At 38.9% G+C, this 26,819-nt stretch overlaps 1 pseudogene; it reads left to right on the top strand.

Moving 5' to 3' along the window:
- The first annotated feature begins 11,450 nt into the window (after positions 1-11,450).
- On the top strand, positions 11,451-11,775 carry LOC101627511 (annotated as a pseudogene).
- Positions 11,776-26,819: the final 15,044 nt, after the last annotated feature.

Below are 26,819 nucleotides of genomic sequence, written 5' to 3'. Positions count from 1 at the left end.
TGAATTCAGGATGTGAATGATTCAGTCAGTGTTTTCTGTGTCACAACCAGCAAATCTTCAGTTACCAGCAATTACACGCATTTGTATTTGGCTCATGCACCTGTCAGTTGTCTGCACTGGTTCTGCTGAGAGGCAGTTACGACCACAGTATTTTTTTCTCATGGCAATGGCCTCAGTACAATAGCAGAAACTTAATGCATAAGCATATTTTAAATCTTTGCTGGTAGCATATCCCATTGGCCAAAGTGAGGGGCATGGGAATTGGCAAAAGTCAAGGGGCATGGGAATTTATTCCTCCCACCAAGCTACCCCAGCAGGGGTTTTGGGTGTACTGTGGCTGGGAGATGAGAGGCGATGATGTGCTGTAGACGCAGGCAGCAGCTTCCTCTTTTTGTCTTGCCTCACATCTTCCCTAACTTGCTGGTTGGAGTGTAACAGTATCTGGAGGTTAGGATCACATAGGATCAAGTCTCAGCAAGAACATGATCCCCAAGGATGTGTCAGGTAGAAATGTGATCCCCAAAGAGTCTCTCCATGGTTTTTCCTGCATGTTAAACCTAAAGCTGAAACTCTATTAATGTTCCACCCCATATTTCAGCATGTCGCAATGTGACTTTGAAGAATCCATCAAGAAGTGGAACCCACCCCCCCTACACCTGGATTCTGGGGTGACTGGGGACTTGGTTTGGCCAGTAGTGTGCACCGGACCTGATAGGATGCCACTTCTAGAGCAAGTTATAACGAGGCTTTGCAGGCTTCTGTACTTTCCTGATCACTGCTGTGAGAATAAGCCTGGGCTAGCTTTCTGAGAGGGGAGAAGTTGCTATGGAAGAGAGATCAATCCCCAAGAGGCCCCTGTTGGAGCCATTGCCGATCAGTCAGCATCTGGCTCACCTGCCAGCCCACTGCAGTCACAGCGTGGACTTAGGTCAACAAATAATACCTGATTATTGATTTGAACAACTAAATTTTGGGTGGCTTGTTAAGCACCCAATTGGTGCCTGGAACTTTTCACCTTGAACTTTCCACCTCAGCTGGCTTGTAACATGGTGTCACTTTCCCCATCCTGCACTATCTTGGGATAGATATAAAATGTTCTCTGACACCTTCTCTCATTCCCCAGGCCTGCAGTTCATGAGATGTCTGTGACTGAAGGGCTCACAAACCAATTGACTTTTTCTAGGGGGTGGCAATTTCTTTTGGAAAATTATAGGATACTAATTGATGTTGAAAATGTGATTACTGATATGATACAAACGAAAGCAAAGCAGAGTTTTCTGTTTAAGATATCAGAGGCATTTCAATTTCTGTAGAATGATAGCTAATTTAAACTTGATAGAAAACCCATTTTCTTTGAGAAATCAATGAATTATAGAGAAATTTGACAGCAGTCATTGCTTGAAATCTTAGTTTTCATGTAGGAGGCACAGTTTTACAATGATAGCTAATATGCAGGAAGACCAACCCAAACTAGAAAAAGCTATTTGGTGCTATTATGTGTTTCTGGAAATAAGTGATAATGGGATTGACATCAAATAACAGAGGCCTGATATTGAAGCGCTCCTTGTTTCTCCTCTATTTTTTTTTACCAGCACTAAAATAAAATATAAATAGAGAAATGTAAAGAGATAAGTGAGGTGACTTATAATTTAGATTTTCACAATCCTCAAGCATATTTAAGGGCAAAATTTTTGAGGTGTTGAGGATACCATCTCTGAATGTATCAGAGGAATGCTTCATTTTTGCAGTGAATGCTCAATTTCAATATTTTTCTGCTCACAACTGATCTTAGTATATGGACTTTCACATGGATAGCCATGTGTCATTGGTTAATTATTTTTTATTTTATAACAGTTTATTTTTACATCGTTTTGTACATTTTTTTTGTCATTGGTTAATTTTTAAGGTGCATGACTGTGAGTTGGGACTGGTTAGTCTTATCAGAGCAATGGGGGAGTGTATCTTAAGCAAAATAAGAATACAACAGAATGTTTCCTATTGTTTTTATATGTACCCATAAATCCACAAATCTACTTGGAAAGTTTCTTAGACATGGGAGAAGAATTGCATTGTTCCATTCATACTTTACCCCATGTCCATGCTGGCTGGCAGGGATGTTGTTATTCTTTATACCAGGGCCTCAGCAACCAGCAGGCCTCTCCATAGGGTTAACTAGAGCATGAAGGATCCAGGCCTTCTTTGCCTGCTGAATCTTTCTTGTAGGTTTTCCCAGCAGGAAGCCTTTGTCTTAAGGCATTTCACTGATGTTTTCCTAATCCTCCTGAGCTTTGGAGCTTGACAGGGAGCTGATCATTAAGGACTTGATTTGCATGATACTCTCGTTTTAAATGACTCCATTAAGGAGAGAAAAATATACCTACCAAGAGTGTGAATGCAGCAACTTTGTGTTTGTTCAATGCTCTCTCTCCTAAAACTAGAACAATAGGAATTTAATAAATATTTATTCAATGAACAACACCAACACCACCAACAAAAAACATTGAAGAGAATAGGGACCAAGAGATCTCAGCAAATTCTCAGTCCAGTTGAAACTGAACAGTTACCTTTTCTTTATATTTTTTGACAGGAGATGATTGGCCTGGGAAAAAGGATTACATATCATTTTTGAAAATTCTGCTTTGCTTCAACTTCCATTTATCCAGAACCTCTGTCCTTCCTATCCCTTTATGGTTCAGGTCAAATTCAACCCCACTTCCAGTGTGCGGTCTTTTATGATTATTGCTCTTCCATGACCTCCTGACCTAAGCAGGGAGGCTGCCTCCTGACCTCCCCATATCTGTACACTTAGAATGTGACTGAGCACTCATAGTAAGTTTGGTAGGCCTGCTGTACAAACAACTGGAGAACGTCTGTTGAGTAAGTATGTATATTGATTGGAGCTCAGGTGGAAGGCCTGATAAGAGGTCACATTTGAGATTCATTGGTGTGTGGGTTGTGAAGTAGTCACACGTGGAGATCACACCTGGAGGATGCAGAATGAGCAAAATACCTGTACACAAATACCTCAGAATCTCATTACAATGCAGGTTCTATTTCAAAGATCTGACTGAGTAAGGTCGAAAGTCTGAATTTCATCAGGCTCTGATATGATGTTGATGTTACTAGTCCATGGTCCACATTTGGAAAGCCATGGAGGTAGAGGACTGAAACCTGAGAAGTGAGAACATTTAAATAATAGGCAAAAGAGAAAATATTGCAAAGTGATTGATCAGAGGAACCAGAAATGGAAGCTATCCAGAAAATTATTGGTATGGAGTCAAGGATAGAAAGATTTTCTCAAGAAGAGAGCATGTGGGGGTAAATGTTTCAGGGGATACAGAGCAAGCAAGAGGTAGCAGTAATTGGATGCATATGCTTTTCAATACGAGAGAAATTTGAGCAAGTTTTTATGCTGAAGAGAAAGGAAGTAGAGAAGAGGTGGGATTTATAATGCGTTATGTGATTGACCAAGTAATCCCTAAGAGGGTGAGAGGCACCCTCCCTGGTGGCTCAGTGGTTAAAGCACACGCACTATGAAGTGATCGGCAGCCGCTGCAGCCTGAGTTTGATCCCCAACCCCTCCTGACCCGTCTGCTGTGTATTTCAGTGGATCTGCCTGTTCTGCTCCCCGCTCTGTCTCCGGTGAATCCTTTCATACCCCAGCACCTCTCACCTGTACCCTAGTTCTTGTATGCATTTAAAAAAAAAAATCTTAAAAAAAAAATAAAATGGGTGAGCGGTGAGGGGAATTAGAGTTTAGCAAAGAGCCAAAAAGGAGTGAATAAGCGGTCTTGTGTCATGTAGGTTTGAAAGTTGAAGGAAGAATCAGCTTTAGAGAAATGGAGTTCTTTCGTGAGGCTTCCATTGCTTTATGAAGAAAGAGTAGTGTACTGAAAAATAACAGAAGAAAGTGGTAGCATTAAGGAAAGGAGTGAAGATATGGAAGTGTTCTCGAGACATTGGGAAAGGGAATTGATGGGTCGGGATTTCTGGTAGTTCTGAGTTTCCAGTTGAGGTTTGAAGCCTTGAATTAGCAAATGGTGCCAATGCTTGGGCTCATATGATTTTTTTCCCAGAGAGCTCTGTTGGCTGGGAACCCGCACAAAATAGATGCCTCGTAGTTCAATTTTCAAAATACAAAAGGTATGAATAACCCACACGAGGTATTTGACACACTTGCTTGGATGCCCGCTTCTCATGTGTGACCTTGGAATTTCCCATTTATGATACCCAGATGTAATTTTTATTTATTGTCTTGGTAAGTGAGGTTTTGGATCTGGAGGAAACAGTCTGATTCTAGCTCAAGTAGATACTGGGGAGCTTCCAGCAATACTTAAAACCAGGATATTTTAGTCTTTAGAACATCACTGCCCAATGTGCTAGGTGCTAACCACATGCACTATTGAGCACTTGAATTATGGCTAGTCTGACTTGAGATGAGCTTGAAGCACAAAATATACATGGGCTTTTACAACTTACTACTTAATAAAAGGAAAATATCTCACTAATAATTAAAAAACAATGGTTACTTGTTAAAATGAGAAGATTTGGCTATATTAGGCAACATGAAATATATTAAGACTATTTTCACCTTCACCTTTACATTTAGAAATGTAGCTATTAGAGGATTTAAAATGACATCTGTGGCTCACCTGATATTTTTGTTAAATAGAGTGATTGTAGAGTTTTCTTCTCTTTGGAACATTTTAATATTTGATCTCTTTTTTATTTAATCACATTTTCTATTTCTGCTTATTGTGTTAGTGAGCATTCTAGTGGTATAGGTAGTTTTAGTCTTTTCTGAATTCTACCTAAATTCACGTGATAGCTGATTCTACCACCCAATTTTTGCTTGCTATTTACTATTTGGAGGAGCATGTGTCACATTGTTGGATTACTAGGTAATATTTGTCATAAATAGTTTGGACTTGCAACTTACCAGTTATGCAGAAGCTAAAACCTTACTCAAACAATGAAACTAGTTCTTTCTATGTGATAGGCTTATTCTCTCTTATTGGAAGTCAACTTTTCCTCACATCTGTAGATTAGACCCAGGGAAGGATTCTGATTGGCCCTCTTTAGGTCATATGCACCTTCCTAAACCAATCATTTGTGCAAGAGGATGTTGCACTTGACTGTTTCCATCACTTGCCCAAGCCTTTGACTAGTGGAAGAGTCTATTACCAGAAGAAAGGAGATAGAAAAGTGTGTATGCTAAGAAGAAAAAATAGTAGGGAAGGCAAGCCTGAGCCTCCTACTTGAAGGACAGAGTAAACTGTCCTGTTGTGGATTTAAGCCTGCTTCATGATGGAACACTACTCAGCTATAAAAAAGATGAGCTCTTGTCATTTGCAACAACATGGAAGGAACTGGAAAGGATTATGCTAAATGAAATAACGCAGAGGCAAAAGGCAAATATTGGATATATATGTGGAATATATAGAAACAGGACAAAGGAACTGACAAAGCTAAACCAAAACAAACCCTAGAAATAAGAGTGTAGAACAGTGGTTACTAGAAGGGGGAGGGGCCCAATGGTCTATGGTAAAAGTCCTTGGGTATTTTGATGGTAGGTGTTGTAATATACATCTGAGGAGGTATGAAACTATTCTCCTAAATCATATCCAGTGTTACCCCAATTTTCCTAGTAACCTGCTCTTCCTCCTCCTGTAAGTGGCCTTAGTGATCTCTGAAGATGGTTCAATGATCATTTGACCTAGAAAACCTTATAAAGTTATGCAAATCAAGAGGTTCAAATCTTTGTGTTCCTTTGAAGAACACTCATGAAACTGTGCAGGCCATCAAGAGTACCCTGTTCAAAAAACCACTGAGTAGCTGAAAGATAATCATTCTATGGAAGACATGTGTGTGTCATTCTGTCATTACTATGGTGAAGTTGGCAAGTGTGTGCAGGCCATACTTGCGGTTGGAGGCAGGGTTAGTAACTCAGAAAGAGCACTGACTCTTTCCCGCACATGCTTAAGCATGCAGAACAATGCTGAACTTAAGGGTTTAGATGTAGCCTCGCTGGTCATTGAGCACATCCTGGCGAACAAAGGCCCTAAGATGCCTGCGTGGTTGGATTAGTCCCTGTGTGAGCTCTCCCAGATGTTGCACAGAAGAAAAAGATATCCCAGAAGGAATGAAGAAACAAAAAGTTATGGCCAGGGAACAAGTTCAACTTAAAAGAAAATAAAAGCAAATGCCAAATGTTGGCTGCCTTTATTAGTAAATATATCTCAAGTGTCTTAAAAAAAATTCAAGCAATATTCTTGGGAAAAAATAAATTTTTAAGCAGCCTGGAATTCACCCACACAAATGTATGCAACTAAGAGCCCCAAGTCATCGTGAATCATAGACAAGGCAGGCTGAAAGTAAACACTTATGCTTTTCCTGAATCATTTTCTCTGGTTGTAAAGCCCATTCTATAGTATTTGCATGGTTTCTTTTGGCAAAGATATAGAAAGTCCTTAGCTGTAAATGCCGAATTGTTGTGTGTGACTGTGAGTGACTGAGACATTACCCACAGTAAGTCAGTGTACAGTCTGTCAGAAAAACAGCCTTTGGATTTATACTATAATTAGTACATATTTGCTAAAACTGTGTTCCAGAAAAATGTCTTTTGGATCACTTTCAAAATATTTTAAGAAAAATAAAATCCATGTTAGTTAAAATCAAGTTATAGCATTTCGTGAAAAAAATCAGTTCTTGGAGTTGGATGAAACTCTGGGAGTTCTCTTTGAAATGAATATAATCTAGAGATATGAGGGATTTAAATACTTCTGTTTCTCAGCAGATTTTGATTTTATTGTTATGATGTGCTTTTCTTTAACTGTTAATTTTGGGATTTGAGGATATAATCTGTCAAGAATTATTTATGTATAGATCTATGAGGTTATATTTTACTTTGACTCATAATTCAATCAGCTTTCATAGCCATTTACTGTAGTTACTGTTCCTCTATTGATTATACCATCCCTGTGAACATGTCCTGATAGAGAAATGGAGACTCAGAGATAGTGAGTTTTTCTCAGGTGACAAGATAATCAGAAGTCATAAACCTGTCTTCTAAATCAGATAGGATGCTTTTGACTACATGTGTCAGAAGAGTAGTGGCTTAAACAGAAAAGACATTTAACAATCTAATGTAAATTGAAGACTGGTAGTTCAAGGAGCTAGACTGTTATCTCTTTGGTTCATTTGATCTTTTCCTATAAGTCGCAAAATGATTGCAGCTATTCCAGACATCACACCGTCATATTGTAGAATCGGTCCACAGCAGGAAGGGAAGTTAGAGACCTCTCTTATTACCTTTTTCCTTTTTCTGCTCCACTTTGCTTTCTCATCTTCCTTTCTGTTCCTTTCCCATTTTCTGTTTCTTCTCCCCCTTCCTTCTTACTTCACTGACTTCCTTTACCACTCTCTTCATTGCTATCTTCTTACCTCTTTTATCCTCTTATCTTACCTTCACACTCCTTAGTAGGTATATCTTTTGAAGAAATAATTCTTCAAATATCTTAGCCAGAATTTGGTTACATTTTAACCTATAGTTGCAAGGAAGTCTGAAAAAATAAATAACAAATAACATTTTTGGTCTTTATCATTGGAGGCAGTTTTTTATTTTCACAATATTTACATTATTGTGAAAGTTCTAATAATGGAAAGCATATGTGGATTTGGTCCCAGTAGTGCCTACTAAATCTTTGTACACTAAGTCCAGTGCTCTTTTAATTTTATCTCATCGAATTTATTTTTATTGCTCAGAAATAAAATTTGTTGCTTTGTTTATTAAGAGTCTGCTCTTTAACAAATAGTGTAATAGGTGTTCTGGGCCTTCAGTAATTAAGAGATGCTGTTCTTGCTCTTGAGGTTGACTATTCAGTGAAGGAGGCAGAACCTAAATAAGAATACTTCAAGTGTAAGGCCCTCCCTGGTGGTTAAAGTGCAGCACTAAGAAGCTAAATTCACTTCAGCATGAGTTTGATCTCTGCCCTGGAGTTGCGGCAGACCTCTCCTGACCTGCCTGCTGCTCTCCTCAGCAGTGTACTTCATCAGTCTACCTGTTCTGCTCCCTGTTCTGTCTCTGGTGAATCCTCTCACTGCCCCTGCATCTTTGGCCTGTACCCAGGTTCTGTATGCATAAATAAATAACTCTTTAAAAAAAAAGAATACTTCAAGTGTAAATTAACTTTATAAAATGCAATTGTGCTGGAAAAAACAAATGATAGCAATTTAGATTAAAAAATAAATATCTTCACCTAGGATTTCGTATTCTAGAACTAAAATGGCTATCATCTGTTTGGTATTCTACTAGGAAGTCTGGTTGCAAGATGTTGCTTGATAATGATACAAAAGTCTTGCAGTGTATGTTAACACAGCTGCAACCAACATTTTTGGTGGAATGTGAACAATGAGTTGAAAGCATGGCAGTTTATAATAATCCCTTCCAGCTTCATTCATGTTGCTGAAAGTGGTGCAATTTTTTTTTGATTGCTGAGTTAATGCCATTCCATTGTATAAACACATGCATAAACACACACACAGCATCTACACATCCTTTTTTTGGGGCTCTTAGGTGGTTTCCATACCTTGGCTATTGTAAATAGTCCTGCTATGGACATAGAGTACATATTCTGTCCCAGAAAGGGAACTAATTATGCTTTCGCTATATTGTTTGTGAGACAGTCACATGATACTTTAACATATTGCATACCAGCTAAGATTATGATGAGCATTGGCAAAAGGTAGGACTTAAGATCCTCACCTTAGAAAGAAATGTTTATTGATATAATTGTACTTAAAAAAAAAAAGGAAGGAAAATCCCTGATATAATAAACATAAGCTTTTAAAGAGGACATTCAGGGGCACTTAGTATATTCACAAATGTTGTGCAGCCATTGCCTCTACCTATTTTAACAGCATCTTCATCATCCCACAAGGAACCTCTTACTTACCATGCAGTCTCTCTATGGCCTTCTCACCAGAGTCCCTGGAATCCACACATCTGCTTTATGTTTCTGTGGATTTACCTATTCTCTGTATTGAATATAAATAGAATCAGGCAGCACGTGGACTTTGGATCCAGGATTTTTACTTGGCTTCATGTCTTCAAGGCTCATCATGCTGTAGCACGAATCTGTACTTCCTTCCAATGAATGCCTGCATGCTATCCCATTGTGTGCGATAACACATTCCCTTGTCCATTCTTCACTTGATGGACGTTTGGGTTATTTCCATCTGTTAGCTATAACGAGTGCTGCTGCCATGAACATTTCTGTTCAAGTTTTTGTTTGAACACCTGGTTTCTTTTGGGTAGAGATCTAGCAGTGGACTGTACATGTACTGTTATCTACTTTATTCTGGAATTTTGTTTCCTCTAAGACACAAACATAAAGGTGGTGTTAGATCTATTTGCTTAATTGGATATTAGAACATTGAGAAAATTGAAATATTGAGATGGGAAAAGTGAACATTTTAAGTGAAAATATGTACACTTACTTCCCACAATTAGATTGAAAATTTGACTCTTAAGCACCTAGCAGGTGTCAAAGGCTTTTCTTAGAAATGAAACCTACAAGTGAGATGTTTACAGAAACCACAAAACCTGAAAGGCAGGTTTGGCTACATAAAGATAAAACCTTCTGTATAACCAAAGGAAAAAAAGTTAAAAGATAATTGGAACACTAAGGGAGCTAATTGTAACATCTGTAACAAAAGGTTGATGTCCATAATGTAAACAGTATTTACAGATCGTGTAAAAATCCAACCCAGTGTATTGAAAGGTAAATAGGCATTTTGAAAAAAAGATTTTCAAAATGGAATCATTTAATAGGTTTGAAAAAATTTAAAAAGATAGATAAGCATCCATTGATGAGGATGTAGATAAATCTTTCTTGCAAGGCAAAGAGATAGTACAGGGTCAAAGAATAGATACACAAAGTGATAGAGATCATTGGAAAGAATAGGGAGCTCAGAAATAAGCTCTGACAGATATTTGACATGGGAATAAAGCCAACTCAGTAAAGAAAGGATAAACTTTTCAACAAACAATGCTGCAATAGTTGGAAGTACTTTATGCAAACGAAAAAAAAAAATTGAAAAGAGACTTACCACAAAAATAAGCAAATTCTCATAAAACTTGAAAGTAAATCTCAAAGGCCACCAGTAATAAAAAATCAAATTGCTTACAAGGAAAAGAAAATCCGACTGCAATCAGACTTTTCATCAGCTGTACTTGATACATAAAATAAAAGTACAAGTTATTCAGAGGAAAGGGGAGACTTTTGTGGGCAGAAGAAGGTGGATACCAGTGGAGGTTAAATTTGCATCAGTTAACTAACTATGAGAAGTGGTATGGCATCCTGTGGTTGATCAAGGTAGACTGGAATCTGAACAGAAATCTCTTGAAAGTATATTTCCTGTAAGACATAAAAATGTAGAGAGGTAGTATTAGCTGTATTACTGCATCAGATTAGATGAGAAAATTAGAATGTTGAGTTGAGAAAGCTTAAACCTGAGGATGGCAGTACAATACATTTGTAAGAAAGAAAAGTGAAAGCAGGCCATGCTAAAGGGAAATGATGGGGGCATTCAGTCTAAGCGAATTGAATAATGTGAGTCTGGATACCTATAATTTTCCTCAACTGTGTCTTTATTCTCATTATAAAACCAATGGTGGCAGAGCAATTATCAAAGATAGTCATTTAATCCCTGTGCCATACTGTACTTTTTATAGAGCCTTTAGCAGCTGACAGGGTTTACTTTGAAGGAAGCCTGCTGGTCAGTGTGATTGTTCAGTCCATCTGAGCTATGATTTCAATAGAAAGCCTTTTGTTCAAAAACAAAGTAGTTTAGCTTAGTCAGTTCATCAAAAAGTATAATGCTAGGAGATGCAATTTCATCATGTGGAAAACTTTTGATGCATTATCTCATCTACTTGCCAAATGCAGCCTTGCAATTAAAATCACCCCATACGCCACCAGATGGAATTTTATGCAAGCATACATAGATGTGTGCCAGGATAGTAAGAAGAGAAGTTTCAAAGCACAGCTGCCAGCTCTGCCTGACACAGGACTGGAAGAGCCACATTTCTAAGGGAGGGCTTGCCAGACAGCAGACCTCTCAGTTTAGCCAATTATGTAAATGGAATTGGAAGAATGGTGTATACCAGGCATGGTTTCTGGAGAAAGCCCTTCTGTTGTGAAGCCCTGTCCTGGGTCTAGACTGTTTGAAAATTTTTGTTTCCTTTCCTATATTGCTTTGCTTTTCCTGACTTGTGGAGAAGCTGACTCATGAGAAGACAGAGTGTGAAATGTAGGATCGTCACAAAGACCTAAAATCAGTGGAGACAATGGAATTTTAGGCACTGATGGTGTTTTTAAAGACTTAAGATTTTTTTTTTTTAAAGCAAAGCAGAGCGCTGGAGCATCTTCCCGGTTCAGGGCGAAGCGATGTGCATAGACTGTGTGGAGAAGGAATATCCTAACCAGGGTACCACGTGCCTGGAGAGTGGATCTTTCTTGCTCCACTTCACAGGCTGTGCAGTATGTAATAAGTGGGACTTTATGCTGATCACCAACAAATCTTTGAAAGAAGAGGATGGAGAAGAAATTGTTACCTATGATCATCTGTGTAAGAATTGTCATCAAGTTGTAGCCAGGCATGAGTATACATTCAGTATCATGGATGAATTTCAGGAGTATACCATGCTGTGTCTGTTATGTGGCAAAGCTGAAGATATTGTCAGCATTCTCCCTGATGACCCCCGACAAATGACTGTTGTTCTAAGAATCCTGCAGTTCAGTTGTAATTCTGTTGTGTTGGTTACAGTATAGCAATTCTGATGACTTGTTTTATGTAGATTATAATGGAAATTACTTTTTTTTAAATTTCTGTTTAGACTCACCCATTCTTTGAAAGGAAAAGTTATTACGGGGGGTTCTCTCTAGAACTGAGCTCCTCTGCCGAAGTTCTTAGTTTACATACTTAAATTGGAGCGAATAGATAAATCTTCCATTCTTCAAATAATGTATGTAAATACTCTCCGCTCCTTATGGGTGGGTTTGGCATTGTCACTTCCTTCCTAAGAGTACAGTGTGGAAAGAGGAAAAATATAACCTTACTGTGGGGCAACTTGATAACCGCCAGCTCAGCCAGGTGGTTAAGAGTAACAGGTGCAAGGAGACAAGGGAGGAGTATTGGGGGGATTGGCGAATAACAACTGCAAAGGTAAGCTTTGTTCCTACTATGTACCCTTTATGGGAGGTGATGAGAATGGCTTTACCTCTGGATGTTGTCCCCAGAATTCAAGACTGTGGCCTCATCATGAGAAAAACATCAGACAAGTCCCAGTTGAGGGGCATTACCTGACCAGTTCTTAAAACCTTTGCAGTCATCGAAGACAGGAAATCAGAAAATCTCCAACAGCCAAAAAGAGCCTAAGGAAATAACAAGTAAATATATTGAGGTACCTGGATAGGATCCTGGGACAGAAAGGGGCCTTTGTAAAAACTGGGGAAGTCTGAATAAAGTGTGCGCTTTAACTAAAAAGAAAAAAAAAAGTAAAGCATCACCAGGGAGATTATTTTGTTTTCTCATTCTTTGAAGCCAAAGCAAAGCCCAGGATATTATGATCATGGAGCGTCCACTGGGACTGTGAGCAAAAACCCTAGTGTGTGTCTGAAAGCATTGAAAAGAATAATTTATTATGACAGGGAGGAATGTAAACATTTTAGAGACTGGGCAGGGCCTACGAAAAAAGTAATTTTGAATGCAGTCCTGAGGAGAGAAAGGGGGAGTTTTCCACTATGCTTCATGCATTTTTCTGGTAAAAATCTCAGCATGATTCAGAAGACGCATCTTCCTTTAACCGGGATGCTGCCTCCCTATCATCAATCAGGCAAACACAGTTTTAGAATCTGTGTTCTAGCTAGAAGTTTCATTTGGAGAAAAAACTGCTGGCTGTAAAAATGAGTCACCACTGCCTAGAGCAAAAATGACTTGAGAAACTTTAGTTCAGTGAGTAAACAGGCAGGTGTTAAACTGTTTTATTTCAAAATAGGTGTGATTTTGTGGTTCCCTCCTATCTGTTCCCTAGTGTTTAGCAGTAAAATTTCTGTGAGCTGTGATGGTACTTAACAGCTCCCCTTGGGGTGTAAAGGAGGAGACATAAGACACAGAATGAATGGGCGAATACAGGCATCAGACTACTGGGAACAATCAGATACACAGTCAGATGTTCATTTGTAAATTAATATGCAACAATCAGCAAGCTTCTTATATGAAATGTTAACAAGATTTACATAAGCCATGTAGCAATTTATGCAGAAAATAGCATGGAAGAATCTATTGTGTTTATATTGGCATCATAAAACATAAAATACCAAGAAGTAAACAATAAAACAGATAAAGGACTTTTTGGGAAGAAAACTGTAAAATACTGTCATAAAAGAAGTCTTGGAATATTTTGTTTTTAGTTAAGATTCATTATTTCTCATTTTTTCTTTTAAATATAATTGTGGGGGGGTTTTCTAAGACAACAGATAAGTCACTACAGGCCATTTACTGTTTGCACAGAACTTTCCAGAATGGGGGCACCCTATGCTAGCTCTTTTGGTGGACATTAGATGTGTCTGTTTTTTTTGAAAACAGTGTTAGAAAAATTTGCTGATATGTATATTTCTTTATATTCAAAACACTTGATACATTTCTAGCAATGGAACACCTAGCTCAAAAAGCCTGCCATGGAAACATTTTGACAAATACTGTCAAATTGTCTTCCAAGAAAGGTTGATTAGTATATACTTTTTTTAAAAAAAAATTATTTATTTATACATACAGAACTGGGGTATAAGCCAGAGGTGCAGGGGCAGTGAGAGGATTCACCAGAGACAGAGTGGGGAGCAGAACAGGTGGACTGATGAAGTACACTGCTGAGGGGAGCAGCAGGTGGGTCAGGAGAGGTCTGCCATGCCATGTGGGTCACCTCCAGGGTAGGGATCGAACTCATGCGGAAGTGGCTTCAGCTTCTCAGTGCTGTGCTTTAACCTGCTGCACCACCAGGAAGGGCCCAGTATATACTTTTCCAATGATGCTTTACAGTTCTCCCCCACATCCCCACTGACACTGAATGTTGACTGTCATAATTTTTTTCCCTCAATCTACTAAATGATATGTCCCCCTTCTCATACTTGCATGTCCTTCAATATATTGGTTTGTCCTAAAAAAGACTTGTAGCTACTGCTTATGTCTTAGGAACACTGACCTTTTGTTACTTTGCTGCAAATAATTGAGTCCAGTTTTCTAGTTACCTTTTCTTGAACAGAAGTTCTTCATTTTTTGAAGTCAGATCTGCCTTTTAAGATGTGTGGCTTGTGTAGACATTTTACTTCTGGGTTTCATTTCTACCTTAGAGAGCCTTTGACACCTGCCAGGTGCCTAGGAGTCAAATTCTTGATTTAATTGTGGCAACTCTGTGGAGCGCTGGTCCCTACTTCCTAATGCCAATGGTCCCCACCACAGGCTAGCAGATCTCAGCTGTGGCTCTGGATGTCCCTCTCTCCCCAGATTTCAGCAGCTGTTTATCCTCTAATGATCAAAAAAGAACATTGATTGTCAATCTGGTCTGCTTTTTCTTGCTATAAGTTGATGACTTCCCATCTTTTTTATATTCTGCAGCTAAAATGAGAAACCTTTTAGTGTAACTTATTTTACATAAGTCTACTAGGTTTATGTAGATACAATTTAGTCAGCAAAGAATTCTGGGGAGAGCAGGATTTAGGGGTGGCTTATCAGGTGTGAGTTTTGTCTGAATGTCTGAAAGAGATTTTAGAGAACCATGGGCAGATGTGAGTGGTTGGATATTGTAGGTTTGAGTGAGGTAAAGGGTTGGGGCTGAATTAGCACAAATGTGGTGTTGTAGATCTCTGGTAGCTTCTGATCTCCCTCAGCTAAGCCCTGTACATCCAGTTAGCGTAAATGACCTGACTCTTGTTCTTTCCCTGATCTCTACTTTCCATCTTCTAATCTTGTTCTCTGAGCTTCAGAACTGACCTCTTTGCTAGTTCTTAAATAATCAAGGTTGCTCCTGCCTTCTAGTCTTTGGTCCTGCTGTTTCCTCTGTGGTAATGATTTTCCACTGGGTTCTCTCCTCACCACCTACAGGACACAGAAGTGATCAACTCAGTGATACTTTGCTGAAAATTGCTGACCCACATTTCAGCCACCTGTTCTGGTTGTTCAGATCCCCCTTCTCCTTGGCACATGCCACCGTCTTGCATCCTTTAGCTGGCATATGGTGTATATCTCCCATCAGATTGTATACTCCAAGGGAAAGGAACTTTTCTGTTAATTCATTTTCTCGCCAGGTCTATGTATACATTATGAAAGTGAAAAGAAGCAGGTGAAAATAAGTTTAATAATACACATTGCATCTCAGATATTTTTTTCTCAACATGTGCTTGCTATACAAATTATTAACGAGACAGTTTGCATTCTTTTTAGATTTTATGCCTTCCTCATTTGGAGTGTATTTCATACTAACAGCACATTTAATTTGCACAAGCCACATTCCAAGGGCTGGGTAGCCACAGATGACTAGAAGCTACAGTTTTGGGAGCACATATTGAATTATAGGCTGTTAAGCTTGGGGAACATTTTTCTTAGGAGAAGTGGGATACTATTGAAGAATTCTAGGCAGGGTTTAGGATTGACATGAGGAGATTTCTAGTAACACAATTCACTGTTACAGCAGAGTAGAAGATGAACTAGAGGGAGTTGAGAATATGCATAGAGAAATCAGTTTAAGAACTAGAAGATGGATTAGCTGAGAGACATATATAAGTGTCGGATTAAGGCGGGGCATCAGAAAAAAGCAGAAGAGACAAGATTCAGGAGATATTTAGTCAGGAAATTCCACAAGGCTTGCTAATAGACTAAATATAGGTGAATCTAAAAGTCAGAAAGTAATTAGATTATAATGTTTTGTTTTCAGTTACACGGAAAACAGGCTTGATAGAAGTATTGTTTTGAAGAGTTTCTCCCATTCCTACGTTACCTATGATTTGTGAGTTGTAGAAGTACTATGATTTTGCAGGACTTTGCTTTTATGGCAAAAATCTAAATGGCCACACGATGGTGCTAAAGTCTTGGCAGTTGGTATGGATTTTCAGAACAGCTTGCAAATTCCTTTTACAAAAGTATCACAGCCGTGGCTTAGTTATTTTATTAAAAACACACACACACACAAACAAAAAAAAAACCCCACAAGCCCTGCAAAAACCCAACAAATTCATTGCGCATACATGATTTGTTTTTTGTATTTTCAAAGCGTAATGTTTTATTTCTAACCATGTTCTTAACAGGTAGACTTGACTTAGTCCTCTTTATTTTATAGTTATAAAAATGGGGTTTTCTCATAACCCAATATGACACATTCTCAGTGGGAAACAATCCTATATTTATTTGTTAAGGATGAGATCAGTTGGACCAGTGTAAGATAGAATGCCCGTTCTTTGGGGACTTTCACTGTAGTTCTTTTGGAAGACATGCCACTCTTTAATGAGAGATGATTGTAATAAAGCTGATGAATCCAGATACCACATTTGAAATGATTTGTTAGAGGTGGTTCAATGCCCTATTGATAGTTAATTAAAAAAAAGAAACTTTATTTATTTATTTATGCATACAGAACTGGGGTAGGGGGGAGAGATGTAGGGGTGGTGGGAAGATTCACCATGGACCAAGTGGGGAGCAGAACAGGCAGATGGATGAAGGGCACTGCCGAGGGGAGCAGCAGGCGGGTCAGGAGAGGTCTGCCACGCCATGTGAATCCCTCAGGGCCCAGGGATCAAACTCATGCTGAAGTGGCTTTAGCTTCTTAGTGCTGTGTTTACCTGCTGCATCACCAGAGAGGACCCTAGAGACCCAAATTTTAAGGCACATTTGAATCCCAAGAAAAGATCATTTATTTATTTTAAAATTCTTTTTTGAAGTTACATAGGTTTACAACATTGTATGTGATTTAGAGGTATAAGATCAGATTCTTTAGGTGTTTGTTACCACGCTTCACCAACCACAAAGGTTCCGGAAGTCCTCTTTCTGTTCTCCCTGTTCTCCTCTCCCTTCTGCTAGTCTCAATTCTATAGTCAGATTTCTAGGCTTTGTTACTGGTTTGGTTTTATCAGGCCTTGTGTTTTGTTTCTTTATATTGTACATATAAGTGACACTACCTGGTATTTGTTTTTGTCCTTTCACTTATTTTGCTTATCATTATCATAAATGTCAAGAATTTCTTTTTTTTTTTTAGAGCTAGATAGTATTCTATTGTATGTATATACACCGCACTTTCCCTAATTCACTCACCTGTCCTTGGTTACTTAGGTTGTTTCCATAGATTGACTATTGTAAATAGTGCTGCAATGAATTTAGAAATGCATTTGTTTATTCAAATTAGTGTTTTGGTATATTTCTAGGGGTGGAATTCCTGGGGCACATAGTAGTTCTATTTTTTTTTTAAAGATTTATTTATTTGTACAGAACTGGGGTACAGGCTAGAGATGCGGGGGGTGAGAGGATTCACCAGAGACAGAGTGGGGAGCAGAACAGGCAGATTGACGAAGTACACTGCTGAGGGGAGCAGCGGGTGGGTCAGGAGAAGTCTGCCGCGCCATGTGGGTCACCTCCAGAGCAGGCGGGGATAGAACTCATGTGGAAGTGGCTTAAGCTTCCTTGTGCTGTGCTTTAACCCGCTGCGCCACCAGGGAGGGCCCGTAGTTCTATTTTTAATATTTTCAGAAGTCTCCATACTGTTTTCCACAGGAGCAAAACAAGTAGTATTAGAAGCATTAAAGGGAACATTTATTCACTCAGTTAACTGTGTTTTTGCTGTGGCTCAAAGCTCATTGTGTAGGGTTGACAGTTGATCCATAATGCCATTAAACTACCATCATCTAGAAATGTAAATGCTGTGAGCAATAGCAGTCACAAGGCTCATAAACATAAAATATCAAGTACCATCAAGCAAGGTCTACAATTTTAAGTGCCAGAATCCCAAGAAGTCTGCACCATGACTGTTTTCACACAGTGCTAGAAAACCAAAACCTAGACTATGTGTTACCAAGTGTCACAAATGTCCAGCATATTACTGTGCTGTCATTAACATTTAGAAGTACAAAGTTTACCAGCTTTTAGACCACAGGTGAGCAAACTCTGATCTGCATGTTTCCCATCTGCTTTTGATGATGTTTTATGGAACACAACCACACCTATTCATTTATATATTGTCACACCTGCTTTTGTATTATAATAGCAGAGTTGAATAATTTTAGCAGAGACCTTTTGCTGGCAAAGTCTCTGATGGTTTAAGAAAATGTTTGCTGACATTTGCTACCGACCCCCAACCTATAAAACCACAAGTGTCATTAATTCCTAGAATCAGATTTCCTTCAAATACTTTAAGTCAAAACTGCTACCAGATGTACCCAACATCTAGAAACACAGAGGCATCAGTGAGTAACGTATTCAAGAAGTAAAAGACTTCGTGGGAGGACTGATCAAGCACTAGTGAAAGCTGGACAAGAAAACTTACAGCTTATGTCTCTGAATTTCTTTTAGAATAAGGTTAGAGAATATAGATAAAGTTTATAGGTCTTGTCAGAGTTCTCAGGTAAGTTGTTATTGATTCTATAATTTTGACCTTTCTTAGGAATATTGTTTTGGTAAGAGAAGAAATAAAGAGAAGGAAGTAAAACATTTTTCATATATGAATTCTCCTTGGATATAAATTCTCCATTTCAAGAGTACTGATTTCATTAACCTTGAAATATCAGAGCATGGATAAAAGATTGTGAATATAAATGAACTCAGAACTTGTTGACATCTACTTTAAATAGCAATCTAAATACTGTCAAAAGGAAAAGGGCTGTTGCGTTAAGTTTGGTGATGAGGCTGATGTGAGGCTTGAAGGCACAAATGCTACACAATAAAACACTCATATGTTATTGTTTAATGTGATAACTAAGAAGGAGAGCAGAGTTACTTTTGGACTTGGGTAGCGAAGTGAGTGTTGGGCCAATAGAATTCTTGGTTTGGAAGGCTGATGTATAACTTAGAAAGCAATCTACAAAGTGCCTTGAGACTAAGCAAGCAAAGCCATTTATGTACACTGGTCATGATGCATTTTTGTTTGAAAAACAGAAAAAATATGTCATGACTTTTCCAATAACCCAATATTTAAAGGCCCAGGAGCCCCTTGGGTGTCATCAAAGGAAAACTTAGCAAAAGATGAGTTATAGAGTCTGAAGTGTGGTTCTGTAATTGTGTAGCCTTGAGGTACATACTAAAATCTGAACTTTGCTTCTTCACAAATAAATCGAAGCTCATCCTCAGTATCATCATTTTCTTCATTATCATCCTCAGGGTCATGACACTCTTGATGGAGGCAAAGCAGGGTGTGAGCACATGAAAACATATAAACTTCAATTTCAGTGTCCGTAAATAAGCCCTATTTACACCATGAGTCCTGTTTACTTAGCTATTGTCTGTGGCTGCTTTCATGTTATAGCAGCAGAGTTGAGTTGCTGGTGAGAGACCACATGGCCCACAAAACTTAAAATATTTACTATCTGACCTTTTACCAAAAAAATTTGCTCACCCCTGATTTATGCTAACTTCAGTTCTCTAAATCTTGTTCTGACATCATGGGAATTTTATTTCATAGGTTTTTGGAAATGTTATTAAATGCTTAGGAATGTTACCAGTATTTAAGCTTTAAAAAATGTTTTAAAAACACTCGGCCATTGGTGAACAGGGTGAGATGGTGATGTTTGCTAACATGTGAATATACCTTCTGGTGACTACTGTGCAGGAGCTGGAGGACCTTTTCTGGGCATCAGGAGATCCAGTCTTAGACCGCTCACAGTTTGACCCACGTGGGCCTCCTTCCCACCTCTGTAAGCATGAAGCTGACTGGATGATTTCTGAGCCCTTTCCAGCTCTGCTCTGCAATGACTGTATCATTCAAATAGATGGTTGTTCTTCAGTTATTAAGAATACTTTTGCTGACTTTGAGATAAATAACCAATTTCATGGCCAAGAATCAAAATTTAAATGCTTGCATGGCTCAGACAGTTCAAATAGATGACAGTGCTCACCCAAAGTTACAAAAGGTCATGAGAAGCATGAGGCAAGGAGGCTCACCCCCTTGAAGGGAGTAGCTGTAACTAGATGCCAGCTGGCGATTAGTGCTGCTGTCTCATTCATATGTTCAAGAGATAATAGAAAATCTGGATTTTAGTATCACATCTTATGTTTGAATCTAGATAGTAAACAAAATGCAATGCATTTTACAGTGTCCTCCCACTCCCAATCTCTTAATACAGAATGAACCTCTGTGTTGATTTTAGAAATCTTACCTCTGTGATAGGTAATTCTTACTTAGCTTCTTACTGAGAATGGACAACGAAGGTTCTTCAGGGACCATTGTCACTCACCGGGGTACCTCACCCCTTTTTTTTTAAGATTTACTTATTTATGCACAAAGAAATGGGGGTACAGCCAGAAGTGCAGGAGCAGTGAGAGGATTCACCAGAATCAGTGGGGAGCAGAACAGGAAGATCAACAAAGCACACTGCTGAGGGGAGCAGTGTGAGGGGATAGAAGAGGTCTGCTGTGCCCTGTGGATCACCTCCAGGGCAGGGATCAAACTCGCACTGAAGCTGCCATGGCTTGACTTAGCTTCGCAGTACAGGGCTCCAACCTGCGCCACCAGGGAGGGCCACAGTATCTCACCCCTTTTGTGCTCACTTTGAAGCCCATCTTTCCTATGTTTGGTTTCACATTGTTAGCCAGAACAAACTAGCTCAACTAGAATGTGGATGGAGAGCCTGGGACTGTTATATGAAAAACTACTCTTTTAGTTCTTTTTTTTTTTTTTGGGTGGGGTTGTAGGGACATACAATAGTTTTCTTAGTGAGTGTCATTTGAGTGCCTACTGTGTGGTAGAATTGCTGCAGTGATTGGGGGTGCAGCAGCAACCTAAATAAAACCTTATTCTCGGGTCTCCCGGATGGTGCAGTGGGTTAAAGCACAGCACTAAGAAGCTACAGCCACTTTAGCATGAGTTTGAACCCCACCTGGACAACGAAGGTTTGAACCCCGCCTGCTCGGGAGGTGACCATGAGGCGCGGCAGACCTCTCCTGACCCTCCTACTGCTCCCCTCAGCAGTGTTTCGTCAGTTTGCCTGCTCTGTTCCCCACTCTGTCTCTGGTGATGCCTCTCGCCATCCCTGCACCTCTGGCCTGTACCCTAGTTCTGTATGCACAAATAAATAAATCTTTAAAAAAAAAAACAAACCTCATTCTCCTAGGACTTCCTAAAGGGAAAGATACACATCGAATAAACACATGTACTGCCAGATTGTGACAAGATAAGTAATGGCATAGATAGAATGATTTTCAATTATGTGTTTATGAGGGTCTCTCTGAGAAGACGCTGGGCACAGAGACCCCAATGAAGTAAGTAAGCCATTGGAATATTTTTAGGCTGAGAGGACAGCAAGTACAAAAGCCCCAAGATAAATTTCTTGTTGTGTTTGAGAAATATCAGGGGAGCAAGTGTAGCTGGAGCATGGTCATCCAGAAGGGTAGAGTAACAGCAGGTGAGATCCCGGAGCCAGCCAGATATGAAGTCATACAGATTCCGTGGACTTAGGGGAGACTTTTAAGAGTGTAGGGAAACCATTAGGAGGTGATATCATCTCATTCACCTTTTAAGAGCCGCACTCTGGCTGCTGTCAGGGCGGGAGTTTGCAGCAGGGCCACCGGTTAGGAAGCTACTGCAGTGATCTAGGAAGACGGATGGTGGGTGAGGCCGTGTTGGAGTGGATGTGCTAAGAAGCAGCAGAGGTAACGCCTGGTCCTTGTCTAAAATAATTCAGAGTCCACATCCGAGAAATAGTTCTTGATTTCGTCTTTTGTACTAGGCTGGGTTTCTCCTTTCTGTGATTTCTTCACTCAGCTCCTGTTTATTTCTTTAGACATATGATGTTTGATTGAAATGCTTTATCTGTTATCTGTCTGTCTGTGAGTTTTTTTTTTTAAAATGAGGGATCTTGCCTATTTCTTTCTAGTGCCAAAGCATTATGCTTTTACATATTTATATTGAATAGTTATGTAAATCAATACATTGATCGGAAACATTATTGGGAAGAAGTGAATTGATAGGGAGGTAAGATGATTGGAGAGTTACCAGTATCAGTGGTTTGTAATTTTAGTGGATAGGTTTTGCTTGGTGATCAGACTTTTTTTGGTGCTGGTCTTCAATCCCAACCAAATAGATCGACTGAAAACTACCTTTCAGATAAATAGAATCTCACGACACCTCTGTGTCTGGGGCTTCATGACATAGCAAATTACTTCTGTGCAACTTCAGAAGTTTCATAAAAAAATACCTTAAACTGTTTTCTACCTTTGAGAGTAGATAGCAGTTTGAAGCTTATCGATGGTGGAAGGATAATTATAGACATGCCATGTATCCCTCAGCTTCTCTGAAACAGAAGCATTCTATGCTATATGCTTATACAGCTTCACAACCCATGTGTCAGAATTTCCTCTCCTTTGCATATGAGACATAGAAGAAAAAAGTGTCAAAAATGATCTTAGTGGAGAAATGTTTTGCTGGTTATTCATTTTCATGTGGTGATATTGTAAAAGGTAGTATTGTAAAAGAAATCTTGTAAATCTGCTTTTGAAATGAAAATGGAAGAAAATTTTGAATAGATTTGAGCCCAGGACTGGGCCCGCACGAGGCCCAGACTACTCTTGGGCATTCTTTCTCTCTTACTATTGGTTGATTTTCTGAATTTGACAGGGGACGTGGGTTAAACTAACAGAAAAAAGCTATGTTTCACTTGTGCATTTATTCAATCAATAAATTAACAAGCAGTGGCTGAGGCATGGTATTTGCTTTAGGTATAGTAGTGCCAAGTGGGGGAATTCCATCAGCTCGGGGTTCTGTTTCATTGTAGATAACTGAAAATTCGACTTGAGATTACTTTCCTCATGCAGTGAGGAAGCTAGAAAGGGGCTGTCTCTGGCAGCTATTGTTGCACCCTGCAGGCTGACTCCAGCTGGCTCTTCTCTCCTCCCTTAGAGTTTTGCTTTCCCTCTCATGATTGTAAGATATTTGCTTCATCCCTAGCCCCATGTCTGTGCTCCTGAAATTTTTCATGTATTTTCAACCAAGCACAGTGCCCAGCTCCTGAGAACTACTCAGACATAAATTGAATAAATAACTCGATTCAGTGAAAATGTGCTGTACAAAAGTGCACAAATGTGGACACTAAGCCTTCCAGTTATCGTCAGGAGACTGGAGCCATTTGCTTTTGCATTGTTGCAGGTTGTGTTCTCTAGGTGGATTCAGAGATGTAGCTATTTGGGAAGGAAAAGGTTTGGAGGCAGCATTAACTGGGGGGGAAATGTTGATGATGTGATGCAGGCCCAGCTCACGCTTGATAGGTAACTCTATAACAAATGCTCCTTCGTGTTGGGCTGAAATGGTTGGATCTCCCTCTTTGTCTCCCTTTTTCCCCTTAGCAACACTCTCACACCCCAGCCTGGCACAGGATGCCCTGGGGAGCCCAGCAGGGGTTCCATGAGAAGTCTCTCTCTAACTAGGACCAGAGTGACCAATGGCAGCACATTCCATGATTACTGCATTCCCTACAGCGGACCAGTAAATCTTTTTTAAAAGAATGTTCTGGATAATATTTCTCCCTATCTGCTGTAGCATGATATTTCACCTTACTTGTCATAACACGAGATTTAAATAACAAGATACAAGAAATAAAAAGAAAGAAGAAAGAGGGAGAGGTGTAATGGTAACAGAAAGTTCAGCTTGAGGAACAAAAGCGAAGACTTGCTGAAATTAGTGGCGACTTTGCCCATATAGAGACAGCATCAAAAACGAAGGGTTCTCATTGGCCAGAGGCCTGGACTTAGGCAGAGTGGCTCATTAGCAGTAAGTTCTATCTAAGACTGAATTGACTGGAGGAGCAAGGTCTGTAAGGGGAATTTCTAAGGCAAGCTCCCCACTCCTTGAGCTCTGAGTATGGAATTTGAGCTTGGAGAGCCCAAAGAGAGCCCCATCTTGTGGTTAGAAGAGGAAGCCGCTCACCTTGGGGAGGGAATAGTTTGCTTTCTATTTCTAATAGTATGGGCTAAAGGGGGTGCTTCCCCACTTTAAGACTAAATACATTTTCCCTGGAAATTGATTTTATCCCTCATTTCTACGTGGACGCCAAGCAGGACCTGCTTTTTAGCATCCTTGTAGTTTGCCTTCGTTCCCTGTGCTTTTCCTCACCTGCTACATTCTTCCTGTCATTTTCTTCTGCTCATATGACTGCAGCTAATCAGGGGCTGAACTGATTTGGCTCATGGAGGATTTGCTTTTAAGTAATGAAAGTCTGGGTGAGATCAAGGCCTTCACGACTTCAGGGAATAACTCAATTGTGGTGAACCTTTTTTGTCATGAAGTGGGAGAACTACTTGGTGAGGAACGAAGAGCTGGAAGTTTGGAGCCAGATTTGCCTTAGCTTAACTCAGTTTACATTGTGTTTACAGAGAACAAAAAATACTGCACTTTAATTATAAGCATGTAGTTTTGTTGTTTTTTTTTTTTTAAGGACTGCAAATAATACAGTTTCTCTCACTAATCACATTCTTAGCATATAGCAGTGTAAACACTCTCGGAGATATCCAAATATGATCACAAACGCACCATTATCTGGAGAAAATACAGTCATTGTAGTGTTACCATTTCCAAGTCAAAGCTGTTATTAAAGAAAAATGGTGACTTCAGACGAGCACCTGGGCTTTGTCAGCAGAACCCTTGCTAGTAGTGATGACCTTGTTTTGATTTTGAATTGTATCCTTTTCATTATACTTATGCCATTGTTATTATTTGTATCATTGCTTTTGAAGATTCTGAATAATGTCTTAATTATTTTGGTAGAAACACATCATTAAAAGCAAATTGCTTTTATTAGAAATGTGCTGGTGTGTTTTGCTTTGGGAAGGAATATTTAAAAAGGCTTCACACATTTGTAAAGAAGCCGGAGTTTATTTTCAGCTACCTGGGATGTGCTGTGCTGTTGTTACCTCCACTGACAGGATTAAGATCTGTTTGAATCCATCCACACAGGCAAGGTGGACAGAAAGAATGCCTGCTTCTTTGAAGAATTTGCATTTTAATTAAAAAGTTAATTGTTTGCTGAATATAAAACTAATGCAACTTAATATATTCTGGAAAATGAAAAAAAAAAGCATACATATACAATGTGAAAATTTCCTTTAACCTTGTTACCCAGAAATAACCACTGGTAATATTTTGGAGTATGTCTAGGGGTACTTAAAAAATATAGATATATCTGTAATTTATAAATACTGTGTCACTATATATAATTCTTAAATATAATGTATAATATGTATGTGTGTAAAAATGCATGGTTAAGGATGGACCATCTCATAACTTGCCCTCTTAATTATTCACAACATTACTATTCTAAGATACTTTATGCTGGTGGCAAACAATTGCAATATATGAATGGACTCACTATACGTAAGCAACTGCCATTTTGGACTTTTGGTTGTTTTAGGATTTTTATCAATTTTTTAAAACATTTCTATGTATAAGGTCTAATTTTTGTAGATTTCTAGAAAAGCAAATGTTAAGCAGAAGGATAGAGAAATGCTCAAAGTTTTTGATACAGTTGGCTAATTGCTTTACAGAAAATGTGTAGAATTCTATACATGCTCAGTATTTAAGAAAGCACATTTCATAGTATCCTTTTCAGACCCCGGGCATTGTCCCTAAAAAGAGAGAGGGAGAACACTTGCAGCTGGCATAGACAAATGTAGTTACTGGCGGACAGGCACTCTGTGGACATTTATCTGCAGATCTACTTACCTGCTTGTCTTTTGCCCTTTTTTTCTATTGAGTCATTAAATCTTTCCTTACAGCCTGACCTCCTTAGCTATTAAGAATAATCACTTTCATATGTATTATAAAATGATTTCCAACTGATTTTATTTAATGCATCAGTGCCTGTAACTAGCTTCAAATTTTTCATAATGTGATGTATTCATTTTTTCTTCTCTGTTTTTAGATTTGAATATTTTTATTTTACTGAGACCAAAGTTTCCCTCTTGGAAATTTTAGGTCCTACCCAAATAAATTGGGCAGCACTTCTGGGGTTCAAATGTGGGTGGGTAGAGAAATTTGTGTGGACTTTTTTTTGGGGGGGAGGGCCATAGTCTGATTCCTGCTAGGTTCTGGTTTCAGATTTTTTCCTGTAATAGTTTTGTACCCCCTGGCCTTTCATTGGGCTCTTTTTTTTTATTAAAAATTTCTGATTTTTTTATTAAAAATTTCATGCCAAATTTCAAGAATTAGGGTTTTCCTGTGGTAGAGAGAATAGGTACCTTAGAATCAGATGTACACACTTGAATTAAAATCTTAATTCTTCTGCTTATTAACCACTGGTATTGAATAATTCACTTAAGTGTCACTCAATTTTTTAATCTGAAAAATGAAGTTTGTAAGATTTGCCTCATGAGTTACTCATATTAGAATACATTTTCCTTCTATTACTGTCTTCCCTTCTCTTAATTTCTTCTTCTCTCAGTCTTTCTTTTCTCCCCAATTTTTTTCTTTCCCTCATCTCTTCTCTTTACATTTCTGTTACTTTAGTAAATAAAGAATAGAACTTGAGACTCAGAAGTTACTTGGTAAGTTTCTGTTAACCTTTTAGATCATAACAGTA

The sequence above is a fragment of the Condylura cristata genome, unplaced genomic scaffold (genome assembly GCF_000260355.1).
Source record: "Condylura cristata isolate star-nosed mole 26May11 unplaced genomic scaffold, ConCri1.0 scaffold00033, whole genome shotgun sequence".
Classification (NCBI taxonomy): domain Eukaryota; kingdom Metazoa; phylum Chordata; class Mammalia; order Eulipotyphla; family Talpidae; genus Condylura; species Condylura cristata.
The sequence above is the reverse complement of the archived record's forward strand: the minus strand, read 5'-3'. Positions and strand labels throughout refer to the sequence as shown.